Source organism: Perissodus microlepis, chromosome 17 (genome assembly GCF_051167445.1).
Source record: "Perissodus microlepis isolate ML-2025 ecotype Zambia chromosome 17, ASM5116744v1, whole genome shotgun sequence".
In the NCBI taxonomy this organism is placed as follows: Eukaryota; Metazoa; Chordata; class Actinopteri; order Cichliformes; family Cichlidae; genus Perissodus; species Perissodus microlepis.
In genome coordinates, this window is record NC_140477.1 from 38,433,712 (window position 1) to 38,445,583 (window position 11,872).

Genomic DNA, 11,872 nt, shown 5'->3' on the forward strand with positions numbered 1-11,872 from the left:
TAAGGCTCTGATATCTATTCTGTGTGACTTAAAGCAGTTATGACATGGTCTGATTTTCTCCCCCAATAAAGGAATATTTCATATATCAGTCGACTCTTCATTCTATCAGACACAGTTATCACAGCTCGTACATTTGCTTTTTACACATATGTGTAAGCATTGAGCCAAATTTAGTAATGCCAACAAATTAAACAAACAATATTTGTTACATAATACATCTATAGATACACTGTCAAAGATACTTGTCTTTGAGTGAAGATTTAGTCAAGTCAAGTTTATTTATAAAGCACATTTAAAAACAACCGAGGCTGACCAAAGTGCTGTACAATAAAATACAAATATAAAATACAATAAAACACAAATACATAAAACACCTCACTGATAAAACAATAGATTAAAACAATAAGTTAAACCTTGCTAAAGGCCAATGAGAAGAGGTGAGTTTTAAGAGCAGTTTTAAAGGTTCCTAGGCTTGTGGAGAATCTGATGTGAGGAGGTAAACTGTTCCACAGTCTGGGTGCAGCCACAGCAAAAGCCCTCTCTCCCCTAGTCTTTAGTCTGTACCTGGGAACATCTAAAAGCATCAGGTCTGCTGACCTCAAAGATCTCCTGGGGCGGTAAATGCTAAGAAGCTCCGCCAGGTAAGGAGGTGCAGTACCGTTAAGAACCTTAAAAACCAGCAGTAAAATTTTAAAATCAATCCTAAAAGCAACTGGGAGCCAGTGGAGAGAGCAGAGGACCGGAGTGATGTGGTCTCTCTTTTTGGAGCCGGTCAGCATGCGAGCAGCAGCGTTCTGCACCAGTTGGAGGCGATGCAGACAGGAACGATCTAAACCAGCATAAAGGGAGTTACAGTAGTCCAGCCGTGAAGTAATAAAAGCATGGACCACCCTTTCTAGATCGTTCCTGGACAGGTAGGACTTGACTTTAGCTAAAATACGTAGATGATAAAAAGATCCCTTGACTACGGAGCTGATTTGTTTATCAAATTTAAAAGCACTGTCAAAAGTAACACCGAGGCTCTTAATGGAGGAAGTACATTCGGAAGTTAGGGGTCCCATAAAATCAAGGGAAAGGTTGGGGTCTTTAGGAAGCCCAAACACAAGGACTTCATTTAAGGTGATAGGAAATATAAATAACTGCAACTTGAATCTCTGACCCAGAGTTCAAGCTCACTGCTGTAATATATCCTGTAATATATATATATCATAATAATCTGACAATACTATAATATTGGCCATATTATATTTACATTACCACAGTGAGATGACTTTAGTCTCATGAACAACATCAGCTAATTGTTATTTACTAACTAATCTTAAATGAGTGTTCAGCACAGAAATGAAGCCCAACAATCATGTTTTACAGTCCTGTGGTCTCAGCCTCAGATACTCAACTAATCAAAGTGATGTCATGACAAAAATGAATGACCAACAAAACATTTTTCTCCTTCATTTCTGTCAAACAAAGCCGTATGACACGTTTCTCGCGGTTAGTATCATGGTTGCTAGGCAACCTGAACAGCACGACGAAGGCTAGACCGTCCCATTTCACAAGCCTCTCACTTCCGCACTTCTCGTACTTATAGTACGCACCGTACGTAGTACGCGTGCGGTCGCTGGATTGGGACACAGCCTGGGCCTGCCAGAGTCAGAAATGAGGATAAAACAGGAAGTTTGACAGCAGTGAGTTCCTGCAGCGACCTCTCGTTTCTCTCCTCAGTGCTGCACGTTCGTGAACGTGAGCCCGGACGCGAAGGACGCGGTGGAAACTCTGAGCGCGCTGCAGTTCGGCTCCACCATACGGCAGGTGTCGCTCGGCAACGCGACGCAGAAAAACAACAGAAACGCCAAGTAGGACAGATGTTTCAGGCACGAGAAGTCCCTGGACTTTTTGAGGGGACAACAACAACAACAATAATAACAATGTGCAGTAAAACATACACTCATTCGTTTCATTTATCAAGTTCCTGTGTTGTGTTGTTTGTGTTGGGAGTGAGCTGGAGGGCGGGGTGGGCTGCTTTTAAGCAGGTAAAGCACTTTGTGCTACATCTTTGTATGAAAAGTGCTTTATAAATAAAGATTGATTGATTGTGCGTAGTGCCGACGCGGGACAGTTTCCAATTGTGTAGTACTGTTGTTCCTAGTGTGACTCTGCAATGACTATAAAGAGTTCTCTCGTCTTCTCTTGACGATGAGCTGCTCGTCCACCACAGCACTGAATCCAGCTCAGTTACAAGTTACAAAAGAAAATCATTTTTACTCGAGTAATAAAATTCATATTCAAGAAAACGCATGTTTCAGCTTCATTGCACGAGGCAGAGCAATTACGTTTCAGCGGACATCACGGCGTCCGCGTGTCCAGCTGTGGAGAGGACTCTTCTTTTAAACTTTCTTATCTTTACTGAGTAGAGACGTACAGGAAATAGTTGAGAGGGAAAGACCACGGGCCGGACTCAAACCCGTGCCGCTGCGTTCCAGCCATGTGGGATGTGGTCACCGTGAGCTGAGCTCAGCCGACGTCAGAGACGACTTTGAGTCAAACGTATGACACGTGTCCGTCTGTGGTCCTAGCTGCTGCCTCCTCGCTCCTTCAGCAGCTGCTTGAGGACGCTGGACTGTTTCAGCGCTCTCAGGTTAGAGATGTCCTCCGCGATGACCGGGATCTCCTCGCCGCGATGCTCCTCGTCACCGTCGCCTTCCTCGCTGTCAGAGAGCGTGCACAGGAGAGCGCCGTTCTCGTACGTGGGGAAGTAATACCTGCGGAGCGAGACGAAGTTTAGTGCTCAGGCTCAAATTAGTCCCAACTTAAAAAAGGACGCCATTTTCATCAGCTGATAAAAATACTCCAAATGAAGTGTAAACATCTGTGGCGTTGACCACGTTCATCAGCAGCTGTACGCCAGCTTTAAAGCCCGCGCTCTCATTGGTTAATTCTGCGGATCACAGGCGCTTCGTTAAACCTACTGCGGCTGGTCCCAGGCGGACATCTCTGGCAGTTTCATCACGTGACCTTCAGCCGCGATGTGACGCAGGGCGTCCGCCCGGCAGTCGAACATCCGCCTGCAGCCGTAGCAGCGGCTCTGATGGATCTGCCGCCGGATGAAGTTCACCAGTTTGACCTGCTGGTAGAACTTGAGGTCTGAGGGAGGACAGAACATTAGAAACACTCAGAAGGAAGAAATAGAAGAAAACTGCGCTCGAATTACCACAGAGACTTCACTCACTGAGCTCGGTCTTAAGGAGGTGGAAGCCGTGAGCCTCCCGCAAAACAATCACGAAACAGAAAGATGTCAGGGTCACGCAACGCCGCGACGCTCGTTACAGACTTCATAAATAACAAAACCAGAAAGCAGAGAGAAACTTTTCTGCCTCTCAGGTAAACTCGTCACTCGTGAGCAGAGTCACGTTTGGGAAACTGGTTCTAACTTTAAACCAGAACGTTTAATCAACGACAAAAATCTGACTGCAGTCGACGTCGAATCCTAGATTTTATTTATTGTTCACCAGTGTTAAGTCTAATTGTTGAATGTTGTCATCGTGTTTCTTAAATTTGTAAGGTCTGAGTTCAATCTATAGGATCAAGACGTTCCTTTGTCTCTGACCTCTCCAGCCACTCTGTGCTGGGGGAGCTTTTATTGCAGATGCATCCTGACAGATCTGTTTCTTCTGTTGTAAGCTTCCTGCTTTTATGATCCTTTTGGTCAGCAGGAGGTCTCTCACACACACACACTGCCTTGTCTTAGAACCATTGGGGGGTTTTACGGTGGGAGGTGCTTGTGTTGTATTGTGTATTGTAACTGTGATGTCAATAAATAGCTACGGGGACAGCTGCTCTTTGAAGGATTTCGGGCCCGAGACAGGTTAGGAGCGTGACCTCCAAGAGCTGGTTCTTGACCAAAGACTTCCCTCGTTAGCGAGTGAAAAAGCGGTTGAAGATGTTCTGTTATGTCTTGTTTTCTTCATGATGAATAAGTCTCTAAACTAGCGGGGCCTGTGGAAACACAGACCCAACAACGAGGAAACATTTTTATTTGCTTGTTAAAGTTTTGACAATCATGTATTTATTTGGAAACTTTTCAAAATAAAAGGCGCTTCATTTTAAAAGCTCTTCAGCTTCGGTCCATCTGTGTGTGAGGGCACTTTTTGAGTAAAATCCATGTTTTGTGCTTACGATGGATTCATGTGTTTGCAGAGACCTCAGGAAGCAGATCGTTTCCTGTTAGTGTGCACTGTCTCCGTTCTCCCAGAATCCTTTGCAGAATCGTTTCAGGGATGAAACGCAGAAAACGATATTTTCCTTCTCTGAAACTTCTACGTTCCCGTACCTTCATATGCGCGTGGATCTGCTCCAACGTCTCCGATTGGTGATCACAGAACAGACACACCGCAGAGACCGGATGAGCCTGCCAGTCCGACCAATCACTGCGGACGATGCGGAGATGAAACGAGCAGACTGAAAGCATTCACGCAGGATCAGAGGAGGAGTAGGAAGCGGACTTGATTTAAACTTTTGTATCCAGGCTGACACAGTAAATAAGAATATTCTCAGGAGGGACAACCCGAGGTTCAGTATCTGGGATCGAGCCGGGGATCAAACCTCCAACCTTTCGCTGTACCTCCTGATCCACAGCTACCCCGAGCTCACAGCACCTGGTTCAGCACCTGGTTAGCGCTGGAGATCAAGCGTGCTCAGACTGGTGATGTCGTGTTGGTTTAAAATAAACGTTACAGCCACTAACTGCACCATCTGGTGGTAAAAACTGGTATTACACGCAAGTGCAGCCCGGCCCGGTTTTTGCCTTTAACACGACACAGAGCAGTCTGTATGACATGAATCAGGACACTTTAGTTAATGCCGTCCTCACAGAGCTACATGAGGATACTTACTCATCCTCATCATCCGCCAGCTCACGGTCATCTTCGCTTTGCACCTCCTCCCACGTTTTTCCCAGTTCCTGACAGGACAGGAGGGACGCTTTAAAATCAGAACAATACATTCAGGTAGTGCGTTTGCTTCTACAGAACTGCTTCGTTTATCCTGACGTGGAAGCGTGTGGCGAGTGTGTCGCTGGGCTTTACCAGGTAGTTGATGACGTAGAAGCGGTCGTACTCGTGGTTTTTGGCGCTGATGCGGCGGTGAGCTTTTTTCCTCATGTGATCCTTCAGCGTGGTTTTATCTCGAAACGTTTTCTCGCAGTACAGACACTGCAGACTGAAGCGAGGGCAGCAAAATGAAAAGGCGCGCGAAGCAAAACAAAACTTAACGCTGTGAATAAAAAGCAACGATTAGCGTACCTGTCCAGTTTGTCCTGCAGCGTGTCGAGGAACTCGCTGCAGTAGACGATGTTGTCCGGCAGTCCGATGCTGAAGGAATGCTCTCTGGCCATGTGGTTCAGCAGAGACGACCTGGAAACAGCACGTGGAGCCATTTTTAATAAACAAAAGAAAACATCAGCTGACATCATCACTGTTAGCACTGCGCTGCAGTCCTTTGGGCTTCGTCCAGAAGTTCCCATTTGGACAAGACTTCAAGATCCACGCAGCGTGCCCATAGTGGCAGACAGAGGGAAGCAGCCTCTCTCGCCATGGGCCGCTGCATGTCCAAATGTGAGGAGACCCGGAGCGGACACGGGTTATGTCTCTCGGCGTCCTCCCACAAGGAGCTGGAGGTGGTGCCTGTGCAGAGGGAGGCCGAGCATCTGCGAACCAACACAGTGACTGAAAATGGATGGATGGAAGCTTAACTGGAGGTAAAGACACAGATCCACACAAGAACTGTGGTAAACACCAGTGAGAAGCCAGTCACACCTTCATGCCATTCATGAACCAGCGCACACCTGCACAGGTCTGAGACCTGACCCTTAGCAGAAGAGGAAGAAGGATGAGGAGCTGCACTGGTCTCAGATCAGCTTCTTGGTTCAGGTTCAGACATGTCACTGAATGATGTTTATGGAATTATGCCTCAAAGCAGCTTTTTGGGGGTTGGATCATAAGAGGATGACTACAGGAAGCAAAGAAGCTTTAAGTCACATGATTTCAGGAAGCTCTACCTTCTGTCTGCTTTAATCTAACACACGTGAGGTTTCCAGGACTGATGGGAATCCTGCGGCGCTTTACCTGTTTCCCGTGAACTCTTCGCTGCAGAACATGCAGAGACGATGGAAGCTGCTGTCGTCTCGCTCCTTCGGCTGCTGCTCCAGGACCTCCTCCTGTGGGAGCACAGAAGAAGAGCTCAGAGGAATTCTTCAGAAAACTACCTCAGAGTGCTCAGATATTTAAAGTGCAGAGCTTACAACGACACAAAGCGTGTAAAATCATCACTCAAATCTGCAATTTTTCTGATTTTTCCTGATTTTCAGACTTTGCCTCAAAATAAAGTTTAAAAGAAACGAAACTTCCAGCAGCACAAGATTCACTCAGGATGCTCCGAGTGTCACGTCTCCTCACCAGTCGTTTCTGCTGCAGCTTCTCTCGGAGGACTCTGTCTTCTGGAAGGACGTCACACAGCAGGAAGTAGTCCTCCTGCTCCTCTGTCAGGTCAGCGAGGAAGAAGAGTTTTTAATGAGTCATTAATCAGAGCTGGAGGAAGTGTACGTGGTTCACTTTGAAAGGTCAGGTCCTCTGTGGGTTTGAGTGAACTCACCGACTGGGCCCGTGGAGTTGGTTTTGATGACGCTGCAGAAATCTGTGACCGGCTGCTCGAGGAATCTGCCCTTCCAGTACAGCAAGTACCTGATGGAGGAAACTCGTCAGTAAAAACCGCAGCCGACTCACAGCCAGGTTTACCGGCGCACAGAAACACTTCGTCACGGTTCATAAAAGCAGCACACTAACAGGCGTGGACATGCTGGACTTGTTGTATATATGTATACTTGTAAGGTAAGGGTTTCCCCCCATCACCCCAAATAATTACAGTAAGTCTTTGGTGAAATGATCGAGTTCCAAATGCTAAAAACATCCAAACGTGTTCCCGAGAGTTAAACGAGTGAGCCGGAGCATGTGTGGCTCGCACTTTGGGACGTCTGCGATGCGTTTGACGTCGGCGATGACAAGCTTGTGCTCCATCAGCAGGTGTCTGAGGAGGACGTCTTTCTGCGGCGGTGGGACGGACTCAGAGCAGAACAGGCAGACCAGCGGCTCGGAGCCGGGACATTGAACACCGGGAGGGCTGGAGGTGTCAGCCGGCTGCTCAGGGAAACACACAGCGGCTCCAGAATGCTGTCCTTACCTGAGAAAGCAGAAGAGAGACTACACCTTATATACCACACACACACTCTACTCCAGACCAGGTGAGTCAAAACCAAGCGGAAGCGAGAATGTACAGCCTGGCATGAAGAAGCATTTCCCTCTGATCTACAAAAATCTGTCTGTATACAATTATTTTCATCACCCGTGGGGACAAAACTATGATCTAAAAGTTAAAAAAATTAATTAATTAATTAAATAACTCATTAATCGAGCTCAGACTTTACACGCTGTTAAATCCTGAATAAACTTCACAGCTGTCAGACTGAGTGTACTGACTGAATATAGAGATTGCTGTATAATCAGAGTTAGCAGCCCAGCTATTTCCTAGCCTGCTAGCTTAGCCGGGCGGTTTCCCGCCTGCTTTTCTGATTTTTTTTTTAGCCTTTTTTCTGCTGATTGTGAATTCCCACAGACTCGGAGAGTCACCGACACCCAAAGCTTTGCACGCAGACCACCAGATATCAGCATTAAAGCCGCGGACACGTTTAAAAAGTCACACTTACCGTCTTTACTCGGCTCGCTGGCGGCCATGTCTGGTGTCACGTGGTGCAAATAACACAAATCGAACCAATCGCAGGCCGTAAAATGCCAACGAAGCGCCTTCGCGGACCCCCGGTAAAACACGAATTAGAAAAGGTGCATTCAAGTGGTTCAAGGAAATATGAAAACTTAAGTTTCGAAAGCTGAAGGTTAATTAATGTGAATGAAGTTGACTAACATGTAACATTGGACGTTGTTGCATATATATAGCAAAGAATATAAATCACATGAACACTCAGATCCTCAAGATATACCTGAGAGTGTTCTCTGAACATGAAAGTTTAGTGTTCATAAATCCCCATTTACAGGGAGTGCAGAATTATTAGGCAAATGAGTATTTTGTCCACATCATCCTCTTCATGCATGTTGTCTTACTCCAAGCTGTATAGGCTCGAAAGCCTACTACCAATTAAGCATATTAGGTGATGTGCATCTCTGTAATGAGAAGGGGTGTGGTCTAATGACATCAACACCCTATATCAGGTGTGCATAATTATTAGGCAACTTCCTTTCCTTTGGCAAAATGGGTCAAAAGAAGGACTTGACAGGCTCAGAAAAGTCAAAAATAGTGAGATATCTTGCAGAGGGATGCAGCAGTCTCAAAATTGCAAAGCTTCTGAAGCGTGATCATCGAACAATCAAGCGTTTCATTCAAAATAGTCAACAGGGTCGCAAGAAGCGTGTGGAAAAACCAAGGCGCAAAATAACTGCCCATGAACTGAGAAAAGTCAAGCGTGCAGCTGCCAAGATGCCACTTGCCACCAGTTTGGCCATATTTCAGAGCTGCAACATCACTGGAGTGCCCAAAAGCACAAGGTGTGCAATACTCAGAGACATGGCCAAGGTAAGAAAGGCTGAAAGACGACCACCACTGAACAAGACACACAAGCTGAAACGTCAAGACTGGGCCAAGAAATATCTCAAGACTGATTTTTCTAAGGTTTTATGGACTGATGAAATGAGAGTGAGTCTTGATGGGCCAGATGGATGGGCCCGTGGCTGGATTGGTAAAGGGCAGAGAGCTCCAGTCCGACTCAGACGCCAGCAAGGTGGAGGTGGAGTACTGGTTTGGGCTGGTATCATCAAAGATGAGCTTGTGGGGCCTTTTTGGGTTGAGGATGGAGTCAAGCTCAACTCCCAGTCCTACTGCCAGTTTCTGGAAGACACCTTCTTCAAGCAGTGGTACAGGAAGAAGTCTGCATCCTTCAAGAAAAACATGATTTTCATGCAGGACAATGCTCCATCACACGCGTCCAAGTACTCCACAGCGTGGCTGGCAAGAAAGGGTATAAAAGAAGAAAAACTAATGACATGGCCTCCTTGTTCACCTGATCTGAACCCCATTGAGAACCTGTGGTCCATCATCAAATGTGAGATTTACAAGGAGGGAAAACAGTACACCTCTCTGAACAGTGTCTGGGAGGCTGTGGTTGCTGCTGCACGCAATGTTGATGGTGAACAGATCAAAACACTGACAGAATCCATGGATGGCAGGCTTTTGAGTGTCCTTGCAAAGAAAGGTGCCTAATAATTATGCACAGTAATAGTCACCTGCACACACAGATATCCCCCTAAAATAGCTAAAACTAAAAACAAACTAAAAACTACTTCCAAAAACATTCAGCTTTGATATTAATGAGTTTTTTGGGTTCATTGAGAACATGGTTGTTGTTCAATAATAAAATTATTCCTCAAAAATACAACTTGCCTAATAATTCTGCACTCCCTGTATTAACATTACATTAGCATAAGTTTCCTCCCCTCTATTACAAATTTTTAAAGGAAACGTTATTTGTGAATGTGTACCATGTGTACAGGTGTAAGGTTCCCTAAAATAAAAGTCTGAAAATAACATTTGAGTTTCTGTACAGGGGGGCACAAGAAGGCTGGATATGGTGCAAATTCTTAAATAAATGACCCAAGTTTTATACGTGAAGTCAGTTTTAAGGTGGAGTGGTTGCTGATGACACACAGCTCATCATCCAGCTTGGATTCGGGAATTCACTGGAAGCACGTTGTGGTCAAAGACCACTGGGGGGCACAAACAGCTCAGTGTTCATCCTGCAGTCTGATTCACTCTCAGGTTTGGTGCTGTTATTCTCAAAAAAACAAAAAAAACAAAAACAAACTATAGATAAAAGCAATGACAGCAATACTGCATAAATTATAAACCTTTCTCCCTTTAAGCACAGAATGAAAATATGAAAACACACTGTCAGCTGTTTTTTTTTAATATTGCAAATACATACGTGATGTGATGTCATGCCATGGTGATAATCTCATATATGTTATTATGACTCTGTAATCACCGAAAAGTGCTCACAGTCAGTCTTTGTGACTGCAGTTTTTTAGTCCAGCATAAAAACCAAAGTACACTTTGAACCAGTATATAAAAAATATTTTGAGTTTTAGAAGTTCATGTTCACTGGCGCACACACTACCAGACACTCCTTCTCCATGCTTCATGGTGGGAACCATGCATGTAGAGACCATCGTTCACCTTTGTGGAACCAAAGATCTCAAATTTGGACTCATCACACCAAAGCACAGATGGTCTAATGTCCATTCCTTGTGTTTCTTGGCCCAAACTAATCTCCTCTGCTTGCTATTTGACCATAAAGGCCTGAGTCACACAGTCTCCTCTGAACAGCTGATGTAGAGATGTGTCTGTTACTGGAGCTCTATGTGGCATTTATCTGGGCTCTAATCTGAGTAGCTGTTGACTTGTGATTTCTGAGGCTGGTGGATGAATGTATCCTCAGCAGCAGAGAGGACTCTGGGTCTTGCTTTCCTGGGGCGGTCCTCGTGTGAGCCAGTTTCTTCGTAGCGCTTTATGGTTTTTGTGAAGTTTTTGCAATTTCCTGGACTGACTGACCTTCAGTTCTTAAAGTAATGACAGACTGTTGTTTCCTTCGCTGATTGGTTCTTGCCATAATATGAATTCTAACAGTTGTCAAATAGAGCTGTCAGCTGTGTACTATGCCTGCACAATAAATCGAAAATTTATTGTCATCGCAATATCAGCCTGTGCGATGGGCCCATTGCAAAAGACGGCGTAAACTGCGATAATTGGGTACCTTAAAATGTTTACACACATGCTTTAAAGAATTTGCCAATCAAAGAACCCCCTTTACACATTAGACCAGTCGAATAGAGCCCTTCACGGCATTAACCAATCAAATGGATTAGAGGCCCGCCTCCTACGTAGGTGGGGAGCGAACAACGCTGCAGCAATGAGTCAGTTGTAATGGCTGAGAGCGAGACGCATGACGAGAACGCTACTGACTATGAACTCGTGGCTAAAAAAAAATAGTACCTCGCTTATTTGGAGGTACTTTGGATTTGGTAAAGACGACGTTCTCCAAACACAGGTGCTCTGCAACACTTGCCGAACACTTGTGGCAACCACCAGAGGAAACACGACTAATCTCCACCATCATCTTCAATACAACCACAGAGAACAGTTTGAAGAGTTCCAGAAAGACAGGGCTAGCCAAACAAAGGTTGCTAATGTTAAGACAAAGAGCGCAGCAGTCCAACAGCCGTCTCTGTATCAGAGTTTTTCAAGTGCAACTCCTTATGAGAAAACGTCGAAGCGCTACAAAGAAATAACAGAGGCCATTACACATTTTTTGACAAAGACATGATGCCTATAAATACAGTTAGCAGAGAGGGCTTCACCAGTCTGATACATAAAGTGGACCGGAGATACCGCATCCCCTCACGAAACTACTTTTCCCATGTCGCCATTCCACAAATGTACGAAACATGCCGGAAGACCGTCACGTTTGAACTGAGCCAAGCTGAAAACTACGCAAGCGCTACAGACCTATGGTCAAGTCGTACAACGGAGCCATATATGAGTTTCACAGTGCACTTCCTCACCGAAGACTTTGAACTGAAAACACGGTGTCTAGAGACTGTGTGTTTTCCAGACTCTCACACTAGTGAAAATATAGCCCGTGTATTACGTGAGGTGCTAGCCAGCTGGGATCTTCAAATTCAAATTCAAATTCAAATTCAAATTTTATTTGTCACACACACACAACCATACACAGTATGACATGGGGGTGAAATGCTTG

The 11,872-nt window shown here is 45.3% G+C and overlaps 1 pseudogene; it reads right to left on the reverse strand.

Moving 5' to 3' along the window:
* Nucleotides 1–253: 253 nt before the first annotated feature.
* Nucleotides 254–7,796, reverse strand: LOC146370102 (zinc finger protein 277-like; annotated as a pseudogene).
* Between the last annotated feature and the right edge of the window lie 4,076 nt (nt 7,797–11,872).